Source organism: Salmo salar, chromosome ssa18 (assembly GCF_905237065.1).
Source record: "Salmo salar chromosome ssa18, Ssal_v3.1, whole genome shotgun sequence".
NCBI lineage: Eukaryota > Metazoa > Chordata > Actinopteri > Salmoniformes > Salmonidae > Salmo > Salmo salar.
The window spans coordinates 26,647,927-26,673,865 of NC_059459.1; the positions used below are offsets into that span (position 1 = coordinate 26,647,927).

General features: G+C 48.7%; 1 long non-coding RNA gene across 9 annotated transcripts in view; it reads right to left on the reverse strand.

The window, feature by feature from the left end:
• Positions 1–2,115: 2,115 nt before the first annotated feature.
• The window catches only part of LOC123728712 (uncharacterized), a 39,902-nt gene continuing 16,078 nt past the window's right edge, over positions 2,116–25,939 (reverse strand). For 5 of the 9 annotated variants that reach the window (XR_006760408.1, XR_006760403.1, XR_006760407.1 and 2 more), the window contains 2 exons: positions 4,116–4,392; positions 2,116–3,606 (listed from right to left, as the gene is read on the reverse strand). This is a non-coding gene — a long non-coding RNA (uncharacterized lncRNA). The remainder of the gene's footprint in view (positions 3,607–4,115; positions 4,393–25,939) is intronic. The other 4 variants (XR_006760406.1, XR_006760402.1, XR_006760409.1 and 1 more) reach the window with 3 other exon arrangements.

Here is a 25,939-nt window from a genome sequence, read left to right on the forward strand (position 1 = left end):
TACTTTGAAGAATCTAAAATCTAAAATATATTTTGATTTGTTTAACACTTTTGTGGTTACTACATGATTCCATATGTGTTATTTCATAGTTTTGATGTCTTCACTATTATTCTACAATGTAGAAGAAAAAAAAAGAAAAAGAAAAAAAAAAAACTTGAATGAGTATGTGTGTCCAAACTTTTGACTGGTACTGTATATGAATATTATTTTTCTCCTTTATACTACAATCTATTAGTGGAAGAAAGAGGGAGGAAAAGTGTTACACTTAGACTGAACTAAAATATAAACGCAACATTCAACAATTTCAAATATTTGACTGAGTTACAATTCATATAAGGAAATCAGTCCATTTAAATGAATTAATTAGGCCCTAATCTACGCATTTCACATGACTGGGAATACAGATATGCATCTGTTAGTCACAGATACCTTAAAAAAAAAGTAAGGGTGTGGATCAGAAACCAGTCAGTATCTGGTGTGACCACCATTTTCCTCATGCAGTGCGACATCTCCTTCGCATAGAGTTGATCAGGTTGTTGATTGTGGCCTGTGGAATGTTGTCCCACTCCTCTTCAGTGGCTGTGTGAAGTTGCTGGACATTGGTGGGAACTGAAACATGCTGTCGTACACGTCGATCCAGAGCATCCCAAACATGCTCGATTGGTGACGTCTGGTGAGTATGCAGGCCATGGAAGAACTGGGAATGGCACGACAATGAGCCTCAGGATCTAGTCACGGTATCGCTGTGCATTGAAATTTCCATTGATAAAATGAAATTGTGTTCGTTTAGCTTATACCTGCCCATACCATAACCCCAACGCCACCATGGGGCACTCTGTTCACAAGGTTGACATTAGCAAACTGTCCGCCCACACAACGCCATACACGCTGCCATCTGTCCTGTACAGTTGAAACCAGGATTCATCTGCAAAGAGCACACTTCTCCAGCATACCAGTGGCCATCAAAGGTGAGCATTTGCCTACTTAAGTCAGTTACGACGCCGAACTGCAGATGAGCTTCCCTGAGAGAGTTTCTGACAGTTTGTTCAGAAATTCTTTGGTTGTGGAAACCCACAGTTTCATCAGCTGTCCAGGTGGCTGGTCTCTGACGGTCCCGCAGGTGAAGAAGACAGATGTGGAGGTCCTGGTCTGGTGTGGTTACACGTGGTCTGCGGTTGTGAGGCCGCTTGGACGTACTGCCAAATTCTCTAAAATGTTGTTGGAGGCGGCTTATGGTAACAGCTCTGGTAGACATTCCTGCAGTCAGCATGCTAATTGCACACTCCCTCAAAATGTGATAAATCTGTGGCATTGTGTTTTGTGACAAAACTGCACATTTTAGAGTGGCCCTTTCTTGGTCCCAGCACAAGGTGCACCTGTGTATTGATCATGCTGTTTAATCAGCTTCTTGATATGCCACACCTGTCAGGTGGATGGATTATCTTGGCAAAATAGAAATGCTCATTAAGAGGGATGTTGAGCACACATTTAGAGACAAATAATATTTTTATGCATATTGAACATTTCTGGGGTCTTATTTCAAATCACATCAAATCAAATTGTATTGGTCACATACACCTACTTAGCAGATGTTATTGCGGGTGTAGTGAAATGTTTGTGTTCTTAGCTCCAAAACTGCAATAGTATCTAACAATTTACAACAATATACACAAATCTAAAGGTAAAAGAATGTCATTAAGAAATATATAAATATTAGGACACGCAATGTTGCAGTGGCAATGACTAAAATACAGTAGAATAGAATACACTATATACATATGAAATGAGTAAAGCAGTATGCAAACATTATTAAAGTGGCAAGTGTTCCATTATTAAAGTGACCAGTGATTCCATGTCTATGTACACTAGCGGTTATGGGGGGGGGGGCAATTTTGGACCCCCTTGTGGCCCCCCCTAAATGTGCAGTATGAAATAATTTTGTACATAACACATTTTTGCTATCGTTCTTTTTTACATCCGTTATTAGACAGTGGCAACGATGATGATTATGAACATGGTCTTTTGCCTGCTAATGCCTGCAATGCAGTGAAGAAAACGATATGTCAACAATAACATCTAATGTAACTGGCCCCAGCTTGGCCCCCCCAGCGCAATTAGGGGAACATAAATTAAAGTTACATACATTGCATCTGCCAACGCCCCTAGGATAATGTACATTTGATGCAGCATTATGACGACTCATTGTCACAATGGTAGGGATTAACTGAGCTGGTCTTGGATCATTTACCAGTCATTGTTTCAACGCAGCCTTGAAGTCCAGGAGCTAAGATGATTTGGACTCTGTCATTCCTGTAGAGTATCTTCTGTTTCCAGAAGGTGTCAAAGTTATCAATAAAAGTGATTCCAGCAGAGCTACAGTAGCCTTTTAGCCAGATGTGTAATGCCAGTAGCCTGCTGAATCATTCACACCCGCGGCCCAACGGTGGTACTGGATCTGAAATTATGCTAAAATCAGTTCTTTAAAGTCCATTTTCAAATGTTCCGAGCTAGCCCTCCTGATGTCGTTTGACCCCACATGGACTACGACAGTGTCAGCTCCCGGCATCTGTGGTAGAACAGTCGGAAGCAGCCTTGTTATGTCCTGTACTCGTGCTCCTGGGTAGCACAGGGTTTTTGCCTTGGGGACCGAGATGTTTCTCACCATAGAGCTGCCTATGACGACTGCTGGTGATGTTGAATGGGCCAGTCTCCCAGGCAGCCTCACGGTCTGATGATTGTGGGAGCTCTAGGGATCTGAACCAGAGGTAGAAGCAACCAGAGAGGGAGACAGAACAGAAGACAAAGACGCAGGTACCTCTGGATCTGATCTTGAATGGGAAGCCCCTAAGGAAGATGGCGCCGGAACCTCTGGATCCAGGGCGGCAAAGTCATTTCTGGTCTGTGTCAGGTCCAGGCTTAATATCTCCATGGAGACCCCTGTTGCCAGAGGATGCTTTCTTCGACTTCCACGGCGAGTGACGTACCTCCATAGCTGGTTTGTTGGGTTGAGAACAGCTCTGTTCTCCAGGGATGGGGGAGGCCCCTTCGGGGATGGAGCCCTGCTGAGCACCGGCCAGTCGGCCGTGGAGAGCCGACACAGAGGCGACACTTCAACCAGACCGGCACGTGGATTCCCCAGTAGCTTGTGTAGGTTTGCTACCTGCTTGCTAAGAGTATCCACTTTGACCCTGTAGTCCTCCGCAAGAAAACAGATGCTACATTAAAAGTCAGCGCGGTCCCCATTGTCCCGGAACAAAGCAAAGTAAACACAGCTCCTGCAGCACTGGAAACGTTTAATAGTGACCTCCATTTGAGACCACCGAGCCAGCTAGGCTAGCTGGGCTTCCGTGTCTCTTCCCCTATCCGGAATCTGGCAGGACCCCGGGACAGACAGCAGCGCTCACAGCAACTAAGCCCAGAGCCGCAGGATCAAAAATAAAAGTATTTAAAAACAAAATGTACAAGGAAACACTGTCAGCTTTACAGTAAGGTAAGTGCAGTGTGATCTACTAGACATACCTTCAGCCAGACCATACCCAGGGCCAGCACAGGGAGTAGGGCTCTCTGTCTGCGCAGTACTCCATCTCAGGACCAGGGGGAGTCCACCTGCAGGAAGATGCAACATCATCTATTCACTTCAATGATATTTATTTCTATTTTTTTCTTGAGAAAATTTAGCTTTGAGGATTAAGCTTGCTCCAAAATGTGTCAGCAAAAAAGACAGTTGAAGGTTATTGAGCTGCCGCCCTGAAAGATTTTAGAAATTTCAGTTGTACATTCCTAGGACTGAGCATCCCTTCAGCGATCCAGACATTCAAAAAAATATTTGTTAGCTTATGTCATGGTAAAGTCAATGAGAAAGGAATTTTATAAAGCCATAAAGGGTGACATAACAGTTCCCTATGTAGGGTACATTTCTAAATGTGACAAACGCTATAGGCTATCTATACCCAAAAAGAATGTGCTTTATAAGGGCTGACATAACACATGCTAATTAAGATGCTGATATGAGATTCAAAACAGTTTGTGTATTGTATAGTAGGTCATCCTCCCTGCAAATTAAATATCCCTATTGGACAACAACGTACGTCATTCGAGACGTAGGTCTTACTAACCGATCTCAGCGAGCACACCTCTGCGTTGTGGCGGTGGCCCGTGTCCTGGAAGACCAGGCCGATGCCCAGCACGGCCGCCACCTGCACGTTGTGTGGTACGTCCAGCTCAGTGGAGGTGGGTGGGAGAAGTGCGGGGATGCTCAGCAGGTGGGTGATTGACACGTCCATGGTGCTCAGCTTGGCTGCAGACACACCCAGTAGCAGCCCGATGCTCGGCATGTCATGGCAGCCATTTTAATTAGTCCTCCATGGACTTCCTACTCAGCGGGGATCACTTCTTTAATAACAGAGAGATTATGACTTGAATGAGTGACTGTAGGGCTGAATGGGTGTTGAGTATAAAACAACAAGGTTATAACAGATCACAGCTCTTTGCTCAGCATATGCTGAGTGAGGACAATTTTTCGGCCTGTTCCTCTTTTGGAGGAACCAAACTACACGTATGAAAGTAGTTGTTTTCTCCATCATCACACAAATGACAAAGGAAACTAATGATAATATTTGAAAGTACTAATTTTGCATACATCACCTGACCCCTTTCATAGTTCAATCCTTCAACATTAATTTTCACCTATCAAAGGCTGCTGTATTAGACCATAACAGTACCAGCAGCAGACCTTTAAAATGTCGCACGTTGATGTGGTCAAATATAGGCTCATCTTTCCTGGCAGAGGTGAAATGCTAGCAAGAATGAGAATAGTAGTAAAAGTGATTACTATATATATTCTAGTAAATAACCACTGATCTTGCCTGAGCTAAGAGATGTGATAGATACGACCACGTGGCCTTCTTTCGTAGAAATGAGAAAGTTGCTATGCATCACTGCCAGGGAAAAGTCAAAGTGAAACTCTCCTCTGAGAGCACGGAGACCTTCCCACTTTCATGTGAGAAAAATAACAGGATGCTCAGAGACAAATTCTTCTAAAACCAATGCAATCTAGAGAAAGCTTAAAAACACTTAATGAGAAAAAGTACTCGACTTCACTCAACTCCAGAGCAGCTGGTGGCTTTACTGGCCTTTCTCAGAATGAGGACTGCAGAAGTGACTTGGTTTGTGGTGAGCGAAAACATGTGTGAGTGTGACTGACTCTGTGTGTGTGTGTGTGTGTGTGTGTGTGTGTGTGTGTGTGTGTGACTGTGCGTGACTGACTGACTGACTGTGCGTGTGTCTGACTGACTGACTGTGCGTGTGTCTGACTGACTGACTGTGTGTGTGTCTGACTGACTGACTGTGTGTGTGTGTCTGACTGACTGACTGTGTGTGTGTGTCTGACTGACTGACTGTGTGTGTCTGACTGACTGACTGTGTGTGTGTGTGTCTGACTGACTGACTGTGTGTGTGTGTGTGTCTGACTGACTGACTGTGTGTGTGTGTGTCTGACTGACTGACTGTGTGTGTGTGTCTGACTGACTGACTGTGTGTGTGTGTGTCTGACTGACTGACTGTGTGTGTGTGTCTGACTGACTGACTGTGTGTGTGTGTGTGTGTCTGACTGACTGTGTGTGTGTGTCTGACTGACTGACTGTGTGTGTGTGTGTCTGACTGACTGACTGTGTGTGTGCTGTCTGACTGACTGACTGACTGTGTGTGTCTGACTGACTGACTGTGTGTGTGTCTGACTGACTGACTGTGTGTGTGTCTGACTGACTGACTGTGTGTGTGTCTGACTGACTGACTGATGTGTGTGTCTGACTGACTGACTGTGTGTGTGTCTGACTGACTGACTGACTGTGTGTGTGTCTGACTGACTGACTGTGTGTGTGTCTGACTGACTGACTGTGTGTGTGTCTGACTGACTGACTGTGTGTGTGTCTGACTGACTGACTGTGTGTGTGTCTGACTGACTGACTGTGTGTGTGTCTGACTGACTGACTGTGTGTGTGTCTGACTGACTGACTGTGTGTGTGTCTGACTGACTGACTGTGTGTGTGTCTGACTGACTGACTGTGTGTGTGTCTGACTGACTGAGTGTGTGTCTGACTGACTGAGTGTGTGTCTGACTGACTGACTGAGTGTGTGTGTGACTGACTGACTGACTGTGTGTGTGTGACTGACTGACTGACTGTGTGTGTGTGACTGACTGACTGTGTGTGTGACTGACTGACTGAGTGTGTGTGTGTGTGTGTGACTGACTGACTGACTGAGTGTGTGTGTGTGTGACTGACTGACTGACTGAGTGTGTGTGTGTGTGACTGACTGACTGACTGACTGACTGACTGACTGACTGACTGTGTGTGTGTGTGACTGACTGAGTGTGTGAGTGTGTGTGACTGACTGACTGACTGACTGACTGTGTGTGTGTGACTGACTGACTGACTGACTGTGTGTGTGTGACTGACTGACTGACTGACTGTGTGTGTGTGTGACTGACTGACTGACTGTGTGTGTGTGTGTGTGTGTCTGACTGACTGACTGACTGTGTGTGTGTGTGTGACTGACTGACTGATTGTGTGTGTGTGTGTGTGTGTGTGTGACTGACTGACTGACTGTGTGTGTGTGACTGACTGACTGTGTGTGTGACTGACTGACTGACTGACTGTGTGTGTGTGTCTGACTGACTGACTGTGTGTGTGTGTGTCTGACTGACTGACTGTGTGTGTGTGTGTCTGACTGACTGACTGACTGTGTGTGTGTGTGACTGACTGACTGACTGTGTGTGTGTGTGTGACTGACTGACTGAGTGTGTGTGTGACTGACTGAGTGTGTGTGTGACTGACTGACTGACTGACTGTGTGTGTGTCTGACAGTCAGACACACAGTCAGTCAGAAACACACACACACACACACACAGTCAGACACACACACACACACAGTCAGTCAGTCAGACACACAGTCAGTCAGACACACAGTCAGACACACACAGTCAGACACACACAGTCAGACACACACAGTCAGTCAGTCACTCAGACACAAACACACAGTCAGTCACACACACAGAGTCAGTCAGTCAGTCACACACACAGAGTCAGTCAGTCAGTCACACACACAGAGTCAGTCAGTCAGACACACACACACACACAGAGTCAGTCAGTCAGACACACACAGTCAGTCAGTCAGTCAGTCAGACACACACAGTCAGTCAGTCAGACACAGTCAGTCAGTCAGACACACACACACACACACACAGAGTCAGTCAGTCAGATACACACAGTCAGTCAGTCAGTCAGACACAGTCAGTCAGACACACACAGTCAGTCAGACACACACAGTCAGTCAGACACACAGTCAGTCAGTCAGACACACAGTCAGTCGAACACACAGTCAGTCAGTCAGACACAGACACACACACAGTCAGTCAGTCAGTCAGTCAGTGACTGACTGACTGTGTGTCTGACTGACTGTGTGTGTGTGTGTATGTCTGACTGACTGACTGACTGACTGACTGACTGACTGACTGTGTGTGTGTGTCTGACTGACTGTGTGTGTGACTGACTGACTGACTGACTGAGTGTGTGACTGACTGACTGACTGAGTGTGTGACTGACTGACTGAGTGTGTGACTGACTGACTGACTGTGTGTGTGTGTGTGTGACTGACTGTGTGTGTGTGTGTGACTGACTGTGTGTGTGTGTGTGTGACTGACTGTGTGTGTGTGTGTGTGACTGACTGTGTGTGTGTGTGTGTGACTGACTGTGTGTGTGTGTGTGTGACTGACTGACTGACTGTGACTGACTGACTGAGTGTGACTGACTGACTGTGTGACTGACTGACTGACTGTGTGTGTGACTGACTGACTGACTGTGTGACTGACTGTGTGTGTGTGTGACTGACTGACTGACTGACTGACTGAGTGTGTGACTGACTGAGTGTGTGACTGACTGAGTGTGTGACTGACTGACTGTGTGTGTGTGACTGACTGACTGACTGACTGTGTGTGTGTGTGTGTGTGTGTCTGACTGACTGACTGTGTGTGTGTGTGTGTGTGACTGACTGACTGATTGTGTGTGTGTGTGACTGACTGACTGACTGACTGTGTGTGTGTGACTGACTGACTGACTGACTGTGTGTGTGTGTCTGACTGACTGACTGTGTGTGTGTGTGTGTGTCTGACTGACTGTGTGTGTGTGTGTGTCTGACTGACTGACTGTGTGTGTGTGTGTGACTGACTGTGTGTGTGTGTGACTGACTGACTGACTGTGTGTGTGTGACTGACTGACTGACTGTGTGTGTGTGACTGACTGAGTGTGTGTGACTGACTGAGTGTGTGTGTGTGTGACTGACTGACTGACTGACTGTGTGTGTGTGTCTGACAGTCAGACACACAGTCAGTCAGAAACACACACACACACACACAGTCAGTCAGACACACACACACAGTCAGACCACACACACACAGTCAGTCAGTCAGACACACAGTCAGTCGGACACACAGTCAGACACACAGTCAGACACACACAGTCAGACACACACAGTCAGTCAGTCACTCAGACACAAACACACAGTCAGTCACACACACAGAGTCAGTCAGTCGGTCACACACACAGAGTCAGTCAGTCAGTCACACACACAGAGTCAGTCAGTCAGACACACACACACACACACAGTCAGTCAGACACACACAGTCAGTCAGTCAGTCAGACACACACAGTCAGTCAGTCAGACACAGTCAGTCAGTCAGACACAGTCAGTCAGTCAGACACACACACACACACACACAGAGTCAGTCAGTCAGATACACACAGTCAGTCAGTCAGACACAGTCAGTCAGACACACACAGTCAGTCAGACACACAGTCAGTCAGTCAGACACACAGTCAGTCAGTCAGACACACACAGTCAGTCAGACACACAGACACACACACAGTCAGTCAGTCAGTCAGTCAGTGACTGACTGACTGAGTCTGACTGACTGTGTGTGTGTGTATGTCTGACTGACTGACTGACTGACTGACTGACTGAGTGTGTGACTGACTGACTGTGTGTGTGACTGACTGACTGACTGAGTGTGTGACTGACTGACTGAGTGTGTGACTGACTGACTGAGTGTGTGACTGACTGACTGAGTGTGTGACTGACTGACTGACTGTGTGTGTGTGTGTGTGTGACTGACTGTGTGTGTGTGTGTGTGACTGACTGTGTGTGTGTGTGACTGACTGTGTGTGTGTGTGACTGACTGACTGAGTGTGACTGACTGACTGAGTGTGACTGACTGACTGTGTGACTGACTGACTGTGTGACTGACTGACTGACTGTGTGTGTGACTGACTGACTGACTGACTGTGTGACTGACTGTGTGTGTGACTGACTGACTGACTGTGTGACTGACTGTGTGTGTGTGTGACTGACTGACTGTGTGACTGACTGTGTGTGTGTGTGACTGACTGACTGAGTGACTGACTGACTGACTGACTGACTGAGTGTGTGACTGACTGAGTGTGTGACTGACTGAGTGTGTGACTGACTGAGTGTGTGACTGACTGAGTGTGTGACTGACTGACTGACTGAGTGTGTGACTGACTGACTGACTGAGTGTGTGACTGACTGACTGACTGACTGAGTGTGTGACTGACTGACTGACTGAGTGTGTGACTGACTGACTGTGTGTGTGTGTGTGTGTGACTGACTGACTGAGTGTGACTGACTGACTGAGTGTGACTGACTGACTGAGTGTGACTGACTGACTGACTGTGTGTGTGTGTGTGTGACTGACTGTGTGTGTGTGTGTGTGACTGACTGTGTGTGTGTGTGTGTGACTGACTGTGTGTGTGTGTGTGTGACTGACTGACTGAGTGTGACTGACTGACTGAGTGTGACTGACTGACTGACTGTGTGACTGACTGACTGACTGACTGACTGTGTGACTGACTGTGTGTGTGACTGACTGACTGACTGTGTGACTGACTGTGTGTGTGACTGACTGACTGACTGTGTGACTGACTGTGTGTGTGACTGACTGACTGACTGTGTGACTGACTGTGTGTGTGACTGACTGACTGACTGTGTGACTGACTGTGTGTGTGACTGACTGACTGACTGTGTGACTGACTGTGTGTGTGTGTGACTGACTGACTGAGTGACTGACTGTGTGTGTGTGTGACTGACTGACTGAGTGACTGACTGACTGACTGACTGACTGAGTGTGTGACTGACTGAGTGTGTGACTGACTGAGTGTGTGACTGACTGAGTGTGTGACTGACTGACTGACTGAGTGTGTGACTGACTGACTGACTGAGTGTGTGACTGACTGACTGACTGAGTGTGTGACTGACTGACTGTGTGTGTGTGTGTGTGTGACTGACTGACTGAGTGTGACTGACTGACTGAGTGTGACTGACTGACTGAGTGTGACTGACTGACTGAGTCTGACTGACTGTGTGTGTGTGTATGTCTGACTGACTGACTGACTGACTGACTGACTGACTGACTGTGTGTGACTGACTGACTGTGTGTGTGACTGACTGACTGACTGAGTGTGTGACTGACTGACTGACTGAGTGTGTGACTGACTGACTGAGTGTGTGACTGACTGACTGACTGTGTGTGTGTGTGTGACTGACTGTGTGTGTGTGTGTGTGACTGACTGTGTGTGTGTGTGTGTGTGACTGACTGACTGAGTGTGACTGACTGACTGAGTGTGACTGACTGACTGAGTGTGACTGACTGACTGTGTGACTGACTGACTGACTGTGTGTGTGACTGACTGACTGACTGACTGTGTGACTGACTGTGTGTGTGACTGACTGACTGACTGTGTGACTGACTGTGTGTGTGACTGACTGACTGACTGTGTGACTGACTGTGTGTGTGTGTGACTGACTGACTGAGTGACTGACTGACTGACTGACTGACTGAGTGTGTGACTGACTGAGTGTGTGACTGACTGAGTGTGTGACTGACTGAGTGTGTGACTGACTGAGTGTGTGACTGACTGACTGACTGAGTGTGTGACTGACTGACTGACTGAGTGTGTGACTGACTGACTGACTGAGTGTGTGACTGACTGACTGTGTGTGTGTGTGTGTGTGACTGACTGACTGAGTGTGACTGACTGACTGAGTGTGACTGACTGACTGTGTGTGTGTGACTGACTGACTGACTGTGTGTGTGACTGACTGACTGACTGTGTGTGTGACTGACTGACTGTGTGACTGACTGTGTGTGTGTGTGACTGACTGAGTGTGTGACTGACTGAGTGTGTGACTGACTGACTGACTGAGTGTGTGACTGACTGACTGACTGACTGAGTGTGTGACTGACTGACTGACTGACTGACTGACTGAGTGTGTGACTGACTGACTGTGTGACTGACTGACTGTGTGACTGACTGTGTGACTGACTGACTGACTGTGTGACTGACTGACTGACTGTGTGACTGACTGACTGACTGTGTGTGTGTGTGACTGACTGACTGACTGACTGACTGTGTGTGTGACTGACTGTGTGTGTGTGTGTGTGACTGACTGTGTGTGTGTGTGTGTGTGTGTGTGTGTGACTGACTGTGTGTGTGTGTGTGTGTGACTGACTGACTGACTGACTGTGTGTGTGTGTGTGACTGACTGACTGTGTGTGTGTGTGACTGACTGTGTGTGTGTGTGTGACTGACTGACTGACTGTGTGTGTGACTGACTGACTGACTGACTGTGTGACTGACTGTGTGTGTGACTGACTGACTGACTGTGTGACTGACTGTGTGTGTGTGTGACTGACTGACTGTGTGACTGACTGTGTGTGTGTGTGACTGACTGACTGAGTGACTGACTGACTGACTGACTGACTGAGTGTGTGACTGACTGAGTGTGTGACTGACTGAGTGTGTGACTGACTGACTGACTGAGTGTGTGACTGACTGACTGACTGAGTGTGTGACTGACTGACTGACTGACTGAGTGTGTGACTGACTGACTGTGTGTGTGTGTGTGTGTGACTGACTGACTGAGTGTGACTGACTGACTGAGTGTGACTGACTGACTGAGTGTGACTGACTGACTGACTGTGTGTGTGTGTGTGTGACTGACTGTGTGTGTGTGTGTGACTGACTGTGTGTGTGTGTGTGTGACTGACTGACTGAGTGTGACTGACTGACTGAGTGTGACTGACTGACTGACTGTGTGACTGACTGACTGACTGACTGACTGTGTGACTGACTGTGTGTGTGACTGACTGACTGACTGTGTGACTGACTGTGTGTGTGACTGACTGACTGACTGTGTGACTGACTGTGTGTGTGTGTGACTGACTGACTGTGTGACTGACTGTGTGTGTGTGTGACTGACTGACTGACTGACTGAGTGTGTGACTGACTGAGTGTGTGACTGACTGAGTGTGTGACTGACTGAGTGTGTGACTGACTGACTGACTGAGTGTGTGACTGACTGACTGACTGAGTGTGTGACTGACTGACTGACTGAGTGTGTGACTGACTGACTGTGTGTGTGTGTGTGTGTGTGACTGACTGACTGAGTGTGACTGACTGACTGAGTGTGACTGACTGACTGAGTGTGACTGACTGACTGAGTCTGACTGACTGTGTGTGTGTGTATGTCTGACTGACTGACTGACTGACTGACTGACTGACTGTGTGTGTGACTGACTGACTGTGTGTGTGACTGACTGACTGACTGACTGTGTGACTGACTGACTGACTGAGTGTGTGACTGACTGACTGAGTGTGTGACTGACTGACTGAGTGTGTGACTGACTGACTGACTGTGTGTGTGTGTGTGTGACTGACTGTGTGTGTGTGTGTGTGACTGACTGTGTGTGTGTGTGTGTGTGACTGACTGACTGAGTGTGACTGACTGACTGAGTGTGACTGACTGACTGTGTGACTGACTGACTGACTGTGTGTGTGACTGACTGACTGACTGACTGTGTGACTGACTGTGTGTGTGACTGACTGACTGACTGTGTGACTGACTGTGTGTGTGTGACTGACTGACTGTGTGACTGACTGTGTGTGTGTGTGACTGACTGACTGAGTGACTGACTGACTGACTGACTGACTGAGTGTGTGACTGACTGAGTGTGTGACTGACTGAGTGTGTGACTGACTGACTGACTGAGTGTGTGACTGACTGACTGACTGAGTGTGTGACTGACTGACTGACTGAGTGTGTGACTGACTGACTGACTGACTGAGTGTGTGACTGACTGACTGTGTGTGTGTGTGTGACTGACTGACTGAGTGTGACTGACTGACTGAGTGTGACTGACTGACTGAGTGTGACTGACTGACTGTGTGACTGACTGACTGACTGTGTGTGTGACTGACTGACTGACTGTGTGTGTGACTGACTGACTGACTGTGTGACTGACTGTGTGTGTGTGTGACTGACTGTGTGTGTGTGTGACTGACTGAGTGTGTGACTGACTGACTGACTGAGTGTGTGACTGACTGACTGACTGAGTGTGTGACTGACTGACTGACTGACTGAGTGTGTGACTGACTGACTGACTGACTGACTGACTGACTGAGTGTGTGACTGACTGACTGTGTGACTGACTGACTGTGTGACTGACTGTGTGACTGACTGACTGACTGTGTGACTGACTGACTGACTGTGTGACTGACTGACTGACTGTGTGTGTGTGTGACTGACTGACTGACTGACTGACTGTGTGTGTGACTGACTGTGTGTGTGTGTGTGACTGACTGTGTGTGTGTGTGTGTGTGTGTGTGTGTGTGACTGACTGTGTGTGTGTGTGTGTGTGACTGACTGACTGACTGACTGTGTGTGTGTGTGTGACTGACTGACTGTGTGTGTGTGACTGACTGTGTGTGTGTGTGACTGACTGACTGACTGTGTGTGTGACTGACTGACTGACTGACTGTGTGTGACTGACTGACTGACTGTGTGTGACTGACTGACTGACTGTGTGTGTGACTGACTGACTGACTGACTGTGTGTGACTGACTGACTGACTGTGTGTGTGACTGACTGACTGACTGTGTGTGTGTGACTGACTGACTGTGTGTGTGTGACTGACTGACTGACTGACTGACTGTGTGTGTGTGACTGACTGACTGACTGACTGTGTGTGTGTGACTGACTGACTGACTGACTGTGTGACTGACTGTGTGTGTGTGTGACTGACTGACTGTGTGACTGACTGTGTGTGTGTGTGTGTGACTGACTGACTGACTTACTGACTGTGTGTGTGACTGACTGTGTGTGTGTGTGTGACTGACTGACTGACTGTGTGACTGACTGTGTGTGTGACTGACTGACTGACTGTGTGACTGACTGTGTGTGTGTGTGACTGACTGACTGTGTGACTGACTGACTGACTGTGTGTGACTGACTGACTGTGTGACTGACTGACTGACTGTGTGTGTGACTGACTGACTGACTGTGTGACTGACTGTGTGTGACTGACTGACTGTGATGACTGACTGTGTGTGTGACTGACTGACTGTGTGACTGACTGAGTGTGTGACTGACTGACTGACTGAGTGTGTGACTGACTGACTGACTGACTGAGTGTGTGACTGACTGACTGACTGACTGAGTGTGTGACTGACTGACTGACTGAGTGTGTGACTGACTGACTGACTGACTGAGTGTGTGACTGACTGACTGACTGACTGAGTGTGTGACTGACTGACTGACTGACTGACTGAGTGTGTGACTGACTGACTGTGTGACTGACTGACTGTGTGACTGACTGTGTGACTGACTGACTGACTGTGTGACTGACTGACTGACTGTGTGACTGACTGACTGACTGTGTGACTGACTGACTGACTGACTGACTGACTGTGTGTGTGACTGACTGTGTGTGTGTGTGACTGACTGAGTGTGTGTGACTGACTGTGTGTGTGTGTGTGTGTGTGTGTGACTGACTGTGTGTGTGTGTGTGTGTGTGTGTGTGTGACTGACTGACTGACTGACTGTGTGTGTGTGTGTGTGACTGACTGACTGTGTGTGTGTGACTGACTGACTGACTGTGTGTGTGTGTGACTGACTGACTGTGTGTGTGTGTGTGACTGACTGACTGACTGTGTGTGACTGACTGACTGACTGACTGTGTGTGACTGACTGACTGACTGTGTGTGACTGACTGACTGACTGTGTGTGTGACTGACTGACTGTGTGTGTGACTGACTGACTGACTGTGTGTGTGACTGACTGACTGACTGTGTGTGTGTGACTGACTGACTGACTGTGTGTGTGTGACTGACTGACTGACTGTGTGTGTGTGACTGACTGACTGACTGTGTGTGTGTGACTGACTGACTGACTGACTGTGTGTGTGACTGACTGACTGACTGTGTGACTGACTGTGTGTGTGTGTGACTGACTGACTGTGTGACTGACTGTGTGTGTGTGTGTGACTGACTGACTGACTTACTGACTGTGTGTGTGACTGACTGTGTGTGTGTGTGACTGACTGACTGACTTACTGACTGTGTGTGTGACTGACTGTGTGTGTGTGTGTGACTGACTGACTGACGGTGTGTGACTGACTGACTGACGGTGTGTGACTGACTGACTGTGTGTGTCTGACTGACTGTGTGTGTCTGACTGACTGTGTGTGTCTGACTGACTGTGTGTCTGACTGACTGTGTGTGTCTGACTGACTGTGTGTCTGACTGACTGTGTGTGTGTGTGACTTATTGACTGACTGACTGACTGAGTGTGTGTCTGACTGACTGACTGACTGTGTGTGTGTGTCTGACTGACTGACTGTGTGTGTCTGACTGACTGACTGTGTGTGTCTGACTGACTGACTGACTGTGTGTGTGACTGACTGACTGTGTGTGTGTGACTGACTGACTGACTGTGTGTGTGTGACTGACTGACTGACTGACTGACTGACTGACTGAGTGTGTGACTGACTGACTGACTGACTGACTGACTGAGTGTGTGACTGACTGACTGACTGACTGACTGAGTGTGTGACTGACTGACTGTGTGACTGACTGACTGTGTGACTGACTGTGTGACTGACTGACTGACTGTGTGACTGACTGACTGACTGTGTGACTGACTGACTGACTGTGTGTGTGTGTGACTGACTGACTGACTGACTGACTGTGTGTGTGACTGACTGTGTGTGTGTGTGACTGACTGAGTGTGTGTGACTGACTTGTGTGTGTGTGTGTGTGTGTGTGACTGACTGTGTGTGTGTGTGTGTGTGTGACTGACTGACTGACTGACTGTGTGTGTGTGTGTGACTGACTGACTGTGTGTGTGTGTGACTGACTGACTGACTGTGTGTGTGTGTGTGACTGACTGACTGACTGTGTGTGTGTGTGACTGACTGACTGACTGACTGTGTGTGACTGACTGACTGACTGTGTGTGACTGACTGACTGACTGTGTGTGTGACTGACTGACTGACTGTGTGTGTGACTGACTGACTGACTGTGTGTGACTGACTGACTGACTGTGTGTGACTGACTGACTGTGTGTGTGACTGACTGACTGTGTGTGTGTGACTGACTGACTGACTGTGTGTGTGTGACTGACTGACTGACTGACTGTGTGTGTGTGACTGACTGACTGACTGTGTGACTGACTGTGTGTGTGTGTGACTGACTGACTGTGTGACTGACTGTGTGTGTGTGTGTGACTGACTGACTGACTTACTGACTGTGTGTGTGACTGACTGTGTGTGTGTGACTGACTGACTGACTGTGTGACTGACTGTGTGTGTGACTGACTGACTGACTGTGTGACTGACTGTGTGTGTGTGTGACTGACTGACTGTGTGACTGACTGTGTGTGTGTGTGACTGACTGACTGTGTGACTGACTGACTGACTGTGTGTGTGACTGACTGACTGACTGTGTGACTGACTGTGTGTGTGACTGACTGACTGACTGTGTGACTGACTGTGTGTGTGTGTGACTGACTGACTGTGTGACTGACTGAGTGTGTGACTGACTGACTGACTGAGTGTGTGACTGACTGACTGACTGAGTGTGTGACTGACTGACTGACTGAGTGTGTGACTGACTGACTGACTGACTGAGTGTGTGACTGACTGACTGACTGACTGACTGAGTGTGTGACTGACTGACTGACTGACTGACTGACTGAGTGTGTGACTGACTGACTGTGTGACTGACTGACTGTGTGACTGACTGTGTGACTGACTGACTGACTGTGTGACTGACTGACTGACTGTGTGACTGACTGTGTGTGTGTGTGACTGACTGACTGACTGACTGACTGACTGTGTGTGTGACTGACTGTGTGTGTGTGTGACTGACTGAGTGTGTGTGACTGACTGTGTGTGTGTGTGTGTGTGACTGACGTGTGTGTGTGTGTGTGTGTGTGTGACTGACTGACTGACTGACTGACTGTGTGTGTGTGTGACTGACTGACTGTGTGTGTGTGTGACTGACTGACTGACTGTGTGTGTGTGTGACTGACTGACTGACTGTGTGTGACTGACTGACTGACTGTGTGTGTGACTGACTGACTGACTGACTGTGTGTGACTGACTGACTGACTGTGTGTGTGACTGACTGACTGACTGTGTGTGTGACTGACTGACTGACTGTGTGTGTGACTGACTGACTGTGTGTGTGTGACTGACTGACTGACTGTGTGTGTGTGACTGACTGACTGACTGACTGTGTGTGTGTGTGACTGACTGACTGACTGTGTGACTGACTGTGTGTGTGTGTGACTGACTGACTGTGTGACTGACTGTGTGTGTGTGTGTGACTGACTGACTGACTTACTGACTGTGTGTGTGACTGACTGTGTGTGTGTGTGTGACTGACTGACTGACGGTGTGTGACTGACTGACTGTGTGTGACTGACTGACTGTGTGTGTCTGACTGACTGTGTGTGTCTGACTGACTGTGTGTGTGTGTCTGACTGATTGACTGACTGTGTGTGTGTGTGACTTATTGACTGACTGACTGACTGAGTGTGTGTCTGACTGACTGAGTGTGTGTGTCTGACTGACTGACTGTGTGTGTCTGACTGACTGACTGTGTGTGTCTGACTGACTGACTGACTGACTGTGTGTGTGACTGACTGACTGTGTGTGTGTGACTGACTGACTGACTGTGTGTGTGTGACTGACTGACTGACTGTGTGACTGACTGTGTGTGTGTGACTGACTGACTGTGTGACTGACTGTGTGTGTGTGTGTGACTGACTGACTGACTGTGTGTGTGACTGACTGTGTGTGTCTGACTGACTGTGTGTGTCTGACTGACTGTGTGTGTCTGACTGACTGTGTGTGTGTGTGACTGACTGACTGACGGTGTGTGACTGACTGACTGTGTGTGTCTGACTGACTGTGTGTGTCTGACTGACTGTGTGTGTCTGACTGACTGTGTGTGTGTGTCTGACTGATTGACTGACTGTGTGTGTGTGTGACTTATTGACTGACTGACTGACTGACTGTGTGTGTGTCTGACTGACTGACTCAGACACACACACACACACAGTCAGTCACTCAGACACACACACACACACACAGTCAGTCACTCAGACACACACACAGTCAGTCACTCAGACACACACACACACACAGTCAGTCAGTCAGTCAGTCAGTCACACACAGTCAGTCAGACACAGTCAGACACACACAGTCTGACTGACTGTCAGACACACACACACAGTCAGTCAGACACACACACACAGTCAGTCAGTCAGACACACAGTCAGTCAGTCAGACACAGTCAGTCAGACACACAGTCAGTCAGTCAGACACACAGTCAGTCAGTCAGACACACAGTCAGTCAGTCAGACACACAGTCAGTCAGTCAGACACACAGTCAGTCAGTCAGACACACACACACAGTCAGTCAGTCAGTCAGTCACACACACAGTCAGTCAGTCACACAGTCAGTCAGTCACACTCAGTCAGTCAGTCACACTCAGTCAGTCAGTCACACTCAGTCAGTCAGTCACACAGTCAGACACACACAGTCAGACACACACAGTCAGACACACACAGTCAGTCAGTCACTCAGACACAAACACACAGTCAGTCACACACACAGAGTCAGTCAGTCACACACACAGAGTCAGTCAGTCAGTCACACACACAGAGTCAGTCAGTCAGACACACACACACACACAGTCAGTCAGACACACACAGTCAGTCAGTCAGTCAGACACACACAGTCAGTCAGTCAGACACAGTCAGTCAGTCAGACACAGTCAGTCAGTCAGACACACACACACACACACACACAGAGTCAGTCAGTCAGATACACACAGTCAGTCAGTCAGTCAGACACAGTCAGTCAGACACACACAGTCAGTCAGACACACACTGACTGACTGACTGTGTGTGTGTCTGACTGACTGACTGTGTGTGTCTGACTGACTGACTGTGTGTGTCTGACTGACTGAGTGACTGTGTGTGTGTGTGTCTTACTGACTGACTGAGTGTGTGTGTGTGTCTGACAGACTGACTGTGTGTGTGTGTGTCTGACAGACACACACACACACACACACCACACACACACACAGTCAGACACACACACACAGTCAGTCAGACACACACACACACAGTCAGTCAGACACACACACACACAGTCAGTCAGACACACACACACAGTCAGACACACAGTCAGTCACTCAGAACACACAGTCAGTCACTCAGACACACACAGTCAGTCACTCAGACACACACACACACAGTCAGTCAGACACACACACAGTCAGTCAGTCAGACACACACACACACACACAGTCAGTCAGACACACACACACAGTCAGTCACTCAGACACACACACACACACAGTCAGTCACTCAGACACACACACACACACAGTCAGTCACTCAGACACACACACACACACAGTCAGTCAGACACACACACACACACAGTCAGTCACTCAGACACACACACACACACACAGTCAGTCAGTCAGTCAGTCACACACACACACAGTCAGTCAGTCAGTCAGTCACACACACAGTCAGTCAGACACACACAGTCAGTCAGACACACACACAGTCAGTCAGACACACACAGTCAAACACACAGTCAAACACACAGTCAGACACACACACACACACAGTCAGTCACTCAGACACACACACACACACACACACACACACACACACACACAGTCAGTCACTCAGACACACACACAGTCAGTCAGTCACACACAGTCAGTCAGTCAGTCACACAGTCAGTCAGTCAGTCACAGTCAGTCAGTCAGACACACACACACAGTCAGTCAGTCACACACACACACACAGTCAGTCAGACACACACACACAGTCAGTCAGACACACACACACAGTCAGTCAGTCAGACACACAGTCAGTCAGTCAGACACACAGTCAGTCAGTCAGACACAGTCAGTCAGACACACAGTCAGTCAGTCAGACACACAGTCAGTCAGTCAGACACACAGTCAGTCAGACACACACACACAGTCAGTCAGTCAGACACACACACACAGTCAGTCAGTCAGACACACACACACAGTCAGTCAGTCAGTCAGTCAGACACACACACAGTCAGTCAGTCAGTCAGACACACACACAGTCAGTCAGTCAGTCAGTCAGTCAGTCAGTCAGTCAGACACACACACAGTCAGTCAGTCAGTCAGACACACACACAGTCAGTCAGTCAGTCAGTCGGACTGACTGTGTGTGACTGACTGACTGACTGACTGAGTGTGTGACTGACAGTGTGTGACTGACTGAGTGTGTGACTGACTGAGTGTGTGACTGACTGAGTGTGTGACTGACTGAGTGTGTGACTGACTGAGTGTGTGACTGACTGACTGAGTGTGTGACTGACTGACTGACTGTGTGACTGACTGTGTGTGTGACTGACTGACTGACTGTGTGACTGACTGTGTGTGTGACTGACTGACTGACTGTGTGACTGACTGTGTGTGTGTGACTGACTGACTGTGTGACTGACTGTGTGTGTGTGACTGACTGACTGACTGACTGACTGAGTGTGTGACTGACTGACTGTGTGACTGACTGAGTGTGTGACTGACTGACTGACTGAGTGTGTGACTGACTGACTGACTGAGTGTGTGACTGACTGACTGACTGACTGACTGAGTGTGTGACTGACTGACTGACTGACTGACTGAGTGTGTGACTGACTGACTGAGTGTGTGACTGACTGACTGACTGACTGACTGAGTGTGTGACTGACTGACTGACTGACTGACTGACTGACTGACTGTGTGACTGACTGACTGACTGTGTGACTGACTGACTGACTGTGTGACTGACTGACTGACTGTGTGACTGACTGTGTGTGTGTGACTGACTGACTGACTGACTGACTGACTGACTGACTGTGTGTGACTGACTGTGTGTGTGTGTGACTGACTGAGTGTGTGTGACTGACTGTGTGTGTGTGTGTGTGTGTGTGTGTGACTGACTGTGTGTGTGTGTGTGTGTGTGACTGACTGACTGACTGTGTGTGTGTGTGACTGACTGACTGTGTGTGTGTGTGTGACTGACTGACTGTGTGTGTGTGTGTGACTGACTGACTGTGTGTGTGTGTGTGACTGACTGACTGACTGTGTGTGTGACTGACTGACTGACTGACTGTGTGTGACTGACTGACTGACTGTGTGTGACTGACTGACTGACTGTGTGTGTGACTGACTGACTGTGTGTGACTGACTGACTGACTGTGTGTGACTGACTGACTGACTGTGTGTGTGACTGACTGACTGTGTGTGTGACTGACTGACTGACTGTGTGTGTGTGTGACTGACTGACTGACTGTGTGTGTGTGTGACTGACTGACTGACTGTGTGTGTGTGTGACTGACTGACTGACTGTGTGACTGACTGTGTGTGTGTGTGTGACTGACTGACTGACTGTGTGTGTGTGTGTGTGACTGACTGACTGACTTACTGACTGTGTGTGTGACTGACTGTGTGTGTGTGTGTGTGACTGACTGACTGACGGTGTGTGACTGACTGACTGTGTGTGACTGACTGACTGTGTGTGTCTGACTGACTGTGTGTGTCTGACTGACTGTGTGTCTGACTGACTGTGTGTGTGTGTCTGACTGATTGACTGACTGTGTGTGTGTGTGTCTGACTGACTGACTGACTGTGTGTGTGTGTCTGACTGACTGACTGTGTGTGTCTGACTGACTGACTGACTGACTGTGTGTGTGACTGACTGACTGACTGTGTGTGTGTGTGTGACTGACTGACTGACTGACTGTGTGTGACTGACTGTGTGTGTCTGACTGACTGTGTGTGTCTGACTGACTGTGTGTGTCTGACTGACTGTGTGTGTGTGTGACTGTCTGACTGACTGTGTGTGTCTGACTGACTGTGTGTGTCTGACTGACTGTGTGTGTCTGACTGACTGTGTGTGTCTGACTGTGTGTGTGTGTGTGACTGATTGACTGACTGTGTGTGTGTGTGACTTATTGACTGACTGACTGACTGAGTGTGTGTCTGACTGACTGACTGACTGTGTGTGTGTCTGACTGACTGACTGTGTGTGTCTGACTGACTGACTGTGTGTGTCTGACTGACTGACTGTGTGTGTCTGACTGACTGACTGACTGTGTGTGTGTGTGTCTGACTGACTGACTGAGTGTGTGTGTGTGTCTGACTGACTGACTGAGTGTGTGTGTGTGTCTGACAGACTGACTGTGTGTGTGTGTGTCTGACAGACTGACTGTGTGTGTGTGTGTCTGACAGACACACACACACACACACACACACACACACACACACACAGTCAGACACACACACAGTCAGACACACACACACACACACAGTCAGTCAGACACACACACAGTCAGTCAGACACACACACACAGTCAGACACACAGTCAGACACACACACACAGTCAGACACACAGTCAGACACACACACACAGTCAGACACACAGTCAGACACACACACACACACACAGTCAGTCACTCAGACACACACAGTCAGTCACTCAGACACACACAGTCAGTCACTCAGACACACACACACACAGTCAGTCAGACACACACACACAGTCAGTCAGACACACACACACACACACACACACAGTCAGTCAGACACACACACACAGTCAGTCACTCAGACACACACACACACAGTCAGTCACTCAGACACACACACACACAGTCAGTCACTCAGACACACACACACACACAGTCAGTCACTCAGACACACACACACACACACAGTCAGTCACTCAGACACACACACACACACAGTCAGTCACTCAGACACACACACACACACAGTCAGTCACTCAGACACACACACACACAGTCAGTCACTCAGACACACACACAGTCAGTCACTCAGACACACACACACACACAGTCAGTCACTCAGACACACACACACACACACAGTCAGTCACTCAGACACACACACACACAGTCAGTCAGTCAGTCAGTCACACACACAGTCAGTCAGACACACACAGTCAGTCAGACACACACAGTCAGTCAGACACACACAGTCAGTCAGACACACACACAGTCAAACACACAGTCAAACACACAGTCAAACACACAGTCAAACACACACACAGTCAGTCACTCAGACACACACACACACACACACACAGTCAGTCACTCAGACACACACACAGTCAGTCAGTCACACACAGTCAGTCAGTCAGTCACACAGTCAGTCAGTCAGTCACAGTCAGTCAGTCAGACACACACACACAGTCAGTCAGTCAGACACACACACAGTCAGTCAGACACACACACACAGTCAGTCAGACACACACACACAGTCAGTCAGTCAGACACACAGTCAGTCAGTCAGACACAGTCAGTCAGACACAGTCAGTCAGTCAGTCAGACACACAGTCAGTCAGTCAGACACACAGTCAGTCAGTCAGACACACAGTCAGTCAGTCAGACACACACACAGTCAGTCAGTCAGTCAGACACACACACAGTCAGTCAGTCAGTCAGTCAGTCAGTCAGTCAGTCAGTCAGTCAGTCAGACACACACACAGTCAGTCAGTCAGTCAGACACACACACAGTCAGTCAGTCAGTCAGTCAGACTGACTGTGTGTGACTGACTGACTGACTGACTGACTGGGTGACTGACTGAGTGTGTGACTGACTGACTGACTGACTGACTGACTGACTGAGTGTGTGACTGAGTGTGTGACTGACTGACTGACTGACTGAGTGTGTGACTGACTGACTGACTGAGTGTGTGACTGACTGACTGACTGAGTGTGTGACTGACTGACTGACTGAGTGTGTGACTGACTGACTGACTGAGTGTGTGACTGACTGACTGAGTGTGTGACTGACTGACTGACTGTGTGACTGACTGACTGTGTGACTGACTGACTGACTGACTGTGTGTGTGACTGACTGAGTGACTGACTGTGTGTGTGTGTGACTGACTGAGTGACTGACTGTGTGTGTGTCTGACTGACTGACTGACTGACTGTGTGTGTGTGTGACTGACTGACTGTGTGTGTGTGACTGACTGACTGTGTGTGTGTGTGACTGACTGACTGTGTGTGTGTGTGACTGACTGACTGTGTGTGTGTGTGTGACTGACTGTGTGTGTGTGTGTGACTGACTGACTGACTGTGTGTGTGTGACTGACTGACTGTGTGTGTGTGTGTGACTGACTGACTGACTGTGTGTGTGTGTGTGACTGACTGACTGTGTGTGTGTGACTGACTGACTGTGTGTGTGTGTGTGTGTGACTGACTGTGTGTGTGTGTGTGACTGACTGTGTGTGTGTGTGTGTGACTGACTGACTGTGTGTGTCTGACTGACTGACTGTGTGTGTGTGTGACTGATTGACTGACTGTGTGTGTGACTGATTGACTGACTGACTGACTGTGTGTGTGTGTGACTGACTGACTGACTGTGTGTCTGTGTGACTGACTGACTGACTGTGTGTGTGTGTGACTGACTGACTGACTGTGTGTGTGTGACTGACTGACTGACTGTGTGTGTGTGTGACTGACTGACTGACTGACTGTGTGTGTGTGTGACTGACTGACTGACTGACTGTGTGTGTGTGACTGACTGACTGACTGTGTGTGTGTGTGACTGACTGACTGACTGACTGTGTGTGTGACTGACTGACTGACTGACTGTGTGTGTGACTGACTGACTGACTGACTGTGTGTGACTGACTGACTGACTGACTGTGTGTGTGACTGACTGACTGACTGACTGTGTGTGTGCTGACTGACTGACTGACGTGTGTGTGTGACTGACTGACTGACTGTGTGTGTGTGTGACTGACTGACTGACTGTGTGTGTGTGTGACTGACTGACTGACTGTGTGTGTGTGACTGACTGACTGACTGTGTGTGTGTGTGACTGACTGACTGACTGTGTGTGTGTGACTGACTGACTGACTGTGTGTGTGTGACTGACTGACTGACTGTGTGTGTGTGACTGACTGACTGACTGTGTGTGTGTGTGACTGACTGACTGACTGACTGACTGCGTGTGACTGACTGACTGACTGACTGACTGCGTGTGACTGACTGACTGCGTGTGACTGACTGACTGCGTGTGACTGACTGACTGCGTGTGACTGACTGACTGCGTGTGACTGACTGACTGCGTGTGACTGACTGACTGCGTGTGACTGACTGACTGCGTGTGACTGACTGACCGCGTGTGACTGACTGACTGCGTGTGACTGACTGACTGCGTGTGACTGACTGACTGCGTGTGACTGACTGTGTGTGTGTGTGTGAGTGTGTGTGACTGACTGACTGACTGTGTGTGTGTGTGACTGACTGTGTGTGTGTGTGACTGACTGTGTGTGTGTGTGACTGACTGACTGACTGACTGACTGTGACTGACTGACTGACTGTGTGTGTGTGACTGACTGTGTGTGTGTGTCTGACTGACTGTGTGTGTGTGACTGATTGACTGACTGTGTGTGTGTGTGACTGATTGACTGACAGTGTGACTGACTGACTGTGTGTGTGACTG